Genomic DNA, 7,902 nt, shown 5'->3' on the forward strand with positions numbered 1-7,902 from the left:
AATGTGGTTAAGCTTATGGTTTATAGAAGCAAAGGGTAAAAGGCTCAAGACCCGAGATAAGCCCCCAAGTGTGTAATTGTTTGTTTGAAAACTTTTAATTTTACTAGTTTATTCAACATTTTTTTTTGCTTTGAATTTTTTTCTTATCTTTTTTCATTTTTTCTTTTTCATTCTTTTGAATCAATGTGAGCAATCTTGGATCATGCAGTCCATCACTTACTTAGGATTCATGTTTCTCAAGCACGGTACCAAGCACTCGATGAGAGACGCAGTTCAAGACATGTTCATATCAAAGACATTGGAACACTTGCCCTTAGACATTGTTTTATTTTTATTTTGTTTTTTTATTTGAACTTGCTTTTGAATGTTACACAAATTGCACACCTTCCCATCCCAAGGTTGTTACGAGAATGTGGGTTGAATAAATGAGGCCAAACGTTAGGCGAGGCTCAAAGTTGTTAAATGGAAATGTGATTGAATAGGTTTAAGGGGAATGAATGGGTTGAAACAGTGCCCCAAATCATTGGTATACCTTGAGTTCAGTTCGGCGAATGTTTTTTTTTTTTTTTTTTTTTTTTTTTTTTTTTTGCGAATGATCAAGATTTAGATGTAAGAGGGAAATTCTGCTCATTTTATTAATGGAATAAAGGTGAATAAAACAACAAAACACACAAAACTCCGAAAGGAAAATCAATGCTAGACTTGAATGGGGAAAAGGTTTGAAACAAAAGAAGAAGAAAACATGGAATCTTGGTTAGAAGCTTGCATCATGCTTTGTCTTCGTGGCTGTTTATGTGTTACTTCTTGTCGCCTGGTGAGGAAATAAGTTTGTTGTAATTGATGCTTTGATTGGAAATAAAGAACAAAGTAATGAAAATCCCTTTATTCTTCCAATTGTTGCCTAGTTATTTTGGACTCAAGTACAGTGGAAGGATGAACTCACTTAATGCATTGACTCAATACTCGAATTGGAAAGGAAGAGTGTGTTTACACAAATTTCAAGTCTAAATAAATAAAGACGGGAAATAAAGTAACAAATGAATTTATATTACATAGCATTTTTTGTAAGACTTGACTCAGGTGTGAAAGGAATGGTATCCTTCGAACAAGTGTACTATTCCGTTAGTGGGTTCAGAATTATTAGAAATCTAATATATTTAGTAAGGTCAAGTGATCGGAATGCCTGGGTGGAGGCCGCTTCCGATCAGTAATATTAATGCATAATTAATATTACAACTTAATCTTCATTGAACCCTTCAGGTCACACCCAAGCAACTAACGAGCCGAAGCGACAAATTAATTAGGAATTAATTTATTAGTCGACCGAGTAATTAATATTTAGACGTCGAAAATTTGAGCTTGGAGCGTCGAAACTGAGCGTCGGAAGTCGAGTCAAAAATAGTAAAAGAAGAGACGTGAAAAAAAAAAATCAACAATGACCGAAATACCCCTAGCATCGGTAAAACCGAGTGCTAGGGGCGCGGCAAAAATCTAGCAACCTGCACCAAGTGTGCGTGGAAATGCTAGCATGCAGCAGCTAGCAGCCTGCACACTTGGTGCGTGGCTTGCTAGGCCGTGGCAGCTAGCAGCCTACGGTTTTGGGCGCAAGTGAGGTGGGCCGAAGCCTCACAACCTCACCATGACAGCCCACAAGGCAACAAAGGGTGCTCAAGTGAGCTGCCATGTGGCCGAACTCAATTGGAGGAGAAGAAAGGGAGGTGACCGGTTATGGGAGCATGAGTGGGGGGCAAGTTTGGTCCCCCCTCCTCCAAATGGTCCTCACCTAACCTCTCACATGAGCTTGCCACTTGTTAATTTATTACTAGTTTGATTAATAATTTTATTTTGGATTTAAATAAATGGTAAATTAAATTCTCCCACATTGATGGGAGAGCTTTTCACACTCATGCATTTCCCTATAAATACCCAAGTTGGGGTATTGGGAAAAGCACTTGAGTAAGAGTTGAAAAAGGCATCACCATTGTGAAAACCTTTGAACTCATTAATTACTCGGGTTTTGGTCGGGCCTTGCTAACCCCAAGGCATTGGACCATTTTCGGAGGTCGAGTTGTGGGTAGACTATCGTTGGAAGCCGTCGTAATTTCGAGGCTTGCTTTCAAAGTAAGAGCCCCTTCCGGTCAGGCGAAGCATAATCCAAAGGTAATCGTTTTATCTTAATCTTGTGATTAATTTAATTATGTTTATGGTTTTATTTATTGCGAGTGCGGTCTTGTTTTTGGGTTTGTTTACGCGGTAAGTTTGACTCACCAAACCCCAACATCGATATCTGAGCCTCGCTCGTTTATTTTTAAAATCATAATACTTTTCAAGGTGTTTTTATGGATTAATTTTTCTGGTATTAAGTTGCTAATTAGATTAGTAGCTCGTTTTATCTATTTTAACCTCGTATTAGAGCTGTCTTCAGCTCCCAAACCCATATTTCAACCCAAAAATAGTGAATTTTGGGTGGAAAAGGCGTTCTGGAAATGGTTTTATCCTTCTAGGACTAGGTTTTTAGCCACAAAACGACTAGAAATGCATTTTTCGAGGGATTTTTCGTTTTGACGAAAATTTTTTAAGTCTTTTTTACCTTGAAAATTAATTGCATATTTATGGTGGTTATGTAATTGGTTCAATACATATTTTATGTGCAATTTTAAACCTCTTTAGGCATGATTACTTGGTGGTAATTTGTATTTGAAAGCTTGGTTTTATTTTTCACATAATTGCAAATTAATTGAATTAAGTGTGAAATTTTTGTTTTTGAGGCTTCTAAAGTGCTAAAGATTCAATATTTAATTATGTTAAGTGATTGAAACTTTAAAAGCTACTAAATTCCATGAATTTTATGTTGAACTTTGTTGATTTAATCATTTTTTAGTTGATTGGAATCATAAAGTTTGAAACTTGTGATAGAATTTGTTTATCTTCATATTGGAAGATATAATTTTTCAAGGATTCACAAGTATTAAAGTTTGAATCTTTATTGAACTTATGTTCATTTTTCCAACTCCTTTTTATTTTTTTCAAAACTCAATATTAATTTCAATTAATTAGATTAATAGTGAGTAATTTCCTTCTTATTTTTGTTGCACCAAGTTAAACCAATTTTATTAAAGAATGGTTCTTGGAATAATTTTGGTTTTATGCACTTGGATGAATTTATTTAAGTTGGACTTGTTATAATTTTCATTTTTCCTCAAAATTAATTGATTCTAAAATTAATTTAGTAATTGCTTAAATATGTCACACAAAGTCGGGATTTTTCCCGAAGCATGAGCACCAAATCGAGGCCTAAGAGCCGCAAGCATGCTCTCGGCCAGCCGGGTTTCTCACGCAACCCACATGGGGCTGCCGAGGCTGCTAGGCGCCTCAAAATGGTGCACATGCGCGTGGTGGCTGTTGTACGTGCAGCCCTTGCGCACCATGGCAGCCTTGTGGCTTGTCGTGGGTAAGCCGCCTAGGGTGCTTGAATTTGAGCTTACTTGAGGATTGTTTTTTTTGTGCATAGCTTGGTACATCATTAAGGGGAATATGTGCAGACATTGCTTATGAAGCAATGTGGTGCAATGAGATCGTGCGAGTTGTGTGCGAGTTGTGAGCACTCCAAATCTTAGTGCTAGGCACTTGGATATTTTGGACTACGTAAAGTTTTGCTTATTTTTCCGTTTTACTTATTTTATTAATCTAATTTGGTTTTAATCATTTTAATAAATTTTGGAGGCTAGGCCTCGGTTTTTCAAGAGCGGCATTTGCAAATGTTATTTTGGTAAATAATTGGGTTTTACCGGCTTAATTAATTGGATTAATTGAGTTGGATGCGGAATTTAGTGGGAGCTTCAAATATTAATTGCACTTATTTACATAATCGGTTAAAACAACCTTGACTAGCTTTAATTAGGCGTGTTAATTGGATTAACCACCTAGATTAGTTACTAGTTATCGCGTGTTTAATGCATTATCACTTGTTTATTGTTGTAAAATGCATGGGCCATTCACATATAGTGAATGGATGAATGAAATGTATATTCTCTCACAGGTTTTATGAAATGGCAACTAGTGGGACTCGATTAGGATAGAAAATACGGACTTCGATCCGTGATGTATTTTTGTAAATCTAAATACGGTATGAGTACCGTTGAGTATTTTTGTACCTTAATTTTTAGATTAGTCCTAATCGTAGATACTAGTGTTGCATAATTATGGTCAAGTCTTGAAGATGGAGGTTCTTGGAAGACAAAGCCATGAAGTATCAAAAGAAGACCTTTTGAAGATTTGAAGAATTCAAGAGGTCATGCTAGTTGCCAATATGCATCAAAATGCTTATGCTATATATATTCATGATTATTTATATATAAATTATATATTAGATGCATGTTTAGGATTTCAAATGTTGTGATGATTAATTAAGTTCACTTAAATCAACCAACATAGAAACCCTAGGTCCCTAAATATTGAGTAAAACTTGTCATTCCAAAACAACACTTACCAACCGAACGAGGGTAGTGGTGGGCTACGCCAAAGCGAGGCATCACTACTTCTCCAAGGAACGTAAGGCATACCGGGGGATGCAAGTTGGTTTTGGTTGTACTCAACGATATGAGTGAGGGAGTTTTAACATGTCGTGGCAAATTGGATAAATTGTTGAGAGAGCATTAGATGCGACGATTTATTCAACCAAGAGTGGCTTAGAGCCATTAGCAAAGCATTGCTTACCTTGGGAGATTGAGTGCTAAGACAAGCTAAAGCATGCTTAGTTACTCTTCGACTTATTCTCGCCAAATGGGGACAAATTTAATGCGTGGATAAGACGTTTAATAAGATTGAAAATTTGCAATATACCTTTTAATTTTCAAACTTATTATGTTATTTACTTGATAAATGGTTATAATTTGCACTTATATTTGTAGAATTCTAAATCAAACTGTATTGTTTTCTATGATTGGTAAAGGAAATCTTTGAGAATGGTTCTCAAAGAAAAGCAAAGCATTTCTAAAATACAATTCTCATAAATGACTTATAAGGACGGTTGGACATCATATATTCAAAATACTAGGTATTGTTTAGTTTCAAACTCAAATTGTCAATATTGACAACCAACATATCTTTTCGCTTAATACATAGATGAGTATGACTCATTGATGTAGTGATTCGAGCGTGAATTAAAGGAAAAGATGGAATTTTGTTTTACGGCGCATTAGATGCTTAATTATGCCTAACAAAGTATAAAAGTCAAAGACTCTTAAAGAAATAGATCTTAAAGATTATGAGATAAAGTATGATAAGAAATATAGGAAACGAGGAACAAAGAAAAGGAATGAGATTCCATTTTACTAACGAATTCATGTTATTGAAGTTAAATTAAAAACTCATTATCTTCACAAAGTATCGGATACTGCTTGAGTGTTCCACTTTGAAAGTGACCTCAAACTACTGAAGATAAGCTAAGTTATCGACTTACAAGCTTAGAATGAAGCAAGTGGTGCTACATAAGTTGTAAGGTTGTATGCTTTGTTTAAAGACCTTTAAGCTAAGGTTGGAACAAATAAATGGTTATTGTGTTCCATAATCAGCAATTGATCCGTTTACACACGGAAAGACTCACATTCAAAGCAATGAGAAATATTTGCAAATTCATTTGAATGGCATGGTTGTCTAAACCATGAGTCAAAAATGCTTGATTATAGACAAACATCTTCTTAACATGATAAAATGTCAAAAGCTCAAAGTCATGGGCATGATTTGCGTTCAGAACATCTTTAACAATGTCACATCAACAAGAACTTACTCAAAGCTCTATTAAATAGGCTCTTGATAGTTGATCGATTCGGAATTGACAGGCTAAAGTCGTATCACCTAATCAAAAGTAATTCCTAAATCCTCTAACTAATGCAGATAGGGAAGTAGGGTCGAATCCATAGGGAAACGTGTCTTTCTATTCCTAAATAATTATTATAATCTAAATTATTAAGTAACCAAAATATTATAATAGAGGGGAAACTAAACTACAAAGAGTAAAAGTAGGGAAGAGTAAGAATAGAGAGAATCAATGAATAAAAGACCTAGGGCTTAGGTTCACCAATAAAAAATATTCCAGGGTAAAACATAATAATCATTCATCAATGTATCAATTAATGAGATCATAAAGGGCTTTCTCTACGTATTACAATCACAGAGTTAATTTACCGGTATTAAATCTCATCTCTCGAATCTCGACTTAACCATTTATAAATTAAACTGCCTATTGAAATTAGGCCTTAATATTAATTCTCATATCTCGAATCTCAAATCAATATTGCGTAACTCTTACAATTAAACTAGCGCTAATCTAGTTGCATAGCATTAAATCAATCAATAGGAAATTAATCTAGCATTGACAAACGACAATAATAAATTACCCCTTCATATTAATCATGGATCCCCAATAACCCTAGAATTAAACTACTCGTGCATAATTAATACTAAACTAATCAAAGCGATTAAAGGAAGCATAATTAAAATCAATAGCAAATATATAAAACAATTAAATAAAACCATTAAAGTAAGCATATAAGAAACAAAAATATGAGATTAAGAAAATAAAGATAAAAGAACTTAAAGGAAACAATAAAATAATTAAATTAAAGAAGTCAACTAATACTCTTGCATGAAAACGAAATTGACGAAAAGCGAACACTCACTATAAAAATCCTAACTGAACCAATTACGGAAATCTAACTAAGACTAAAAGAAAAATAATAAAGCTGACTAACTTCCTAAGCTAATTTAAGTATCCAATATATATAGCTGCGTAAATTGGAATAATAAGGCTATAAAAGTCGGAAACCGACATTAAGATAAACAGCTAAGGTAAAGCCCAAGGAATAAAACGCGTCCATCTGTAGTACGCTTCATTTGATCGGGCCCAATTGCTTGAAGTAAACTCGCGGCCTAGCTCTTGAGCGTAAACGTGACTGGGCCACTAACTTTGGCCCAATTCTTCTTCCTTGACTGGTCCGTGACTATGTGTTAGTAACTTAGAATCTTGAACCTCCTCAATATCAATCCCTTAATCACCGAAATAAATTTCTTTAACTCAGTCTTGAGCTTTAAATATATGGTCATAAAATACGATCTGACTCTAATATCTTCGTAGTGGCTGAATAAGCTCGGGAATCGTAATAAATCTGCACATTCCTACAAAATAATATCAACGCTACAAAAACACTAGGAAACGTGTATTAGTAATAAAAATAGCTTCGTAGAGCTCAAATAAGCACAAATATGACCGTGGGACGGGGAATAAAAATATATATAAAATAGACTCATCAAACTCCCCCAAGCCAAACATTTTCTTGTCCCTAAGCAAAGCAATGAATAAATAAATCAATACTTCACCCCAAAAATAATTTAAATTAATAAATATAATTCAAGGTAAATCTGACAAACATGTATCAAATTCAACCAATCAAATCTTTCCAACTACCAATCTTCCCTAACAATTGTGAAATAGTGAAAACCACAAGAGCATATAGAATTCAAGACTAGTACTCACACACTCAACTCTCATTTATGTGGCGAGTGAAGATGTACTCGATCGCTCTCCAACCACCCCTTTTAATGTGAACAATGCCCTCCCAACTCACGCACTCGTGTGTTTAAAAGGAATGCACTCTACCTAATAGTCGACTCGAAATACATCAAATCATTCTTTGCATTGATAAACAACTAATTTCACATTCATTCAAATCTATGCACAAAGGTCGAAAGGTCTTTAAAACTTGTAATGTAAGGCTAGGGTAAAAGGTAGGACAAATTTTAAAATATGTGAGAGTAAAGCCATGCTTAAGGGAGCAAAACCTAATAAAACCAAGGTCAAAAATAAATAATGACCAAACATCTCCAACATACTCAACTCCACCA

This window comes from Chenopodium quinoa, unplaced genomic scaffold (assembly GCF_001683475.1).
Source record: "Chenopodium quinoa cultivar QQ74 unplaced genomic scaffold, ASM168347v1, whole genome shotgun sequence".
Classification (NCBI taxonomy): Eukaryota; Viridiplantae; Streptophyta; class Magnoliopsida; order Caryophyllales; family Amaranthaceae; genus Chenopodium; species Chenopodium quinoa.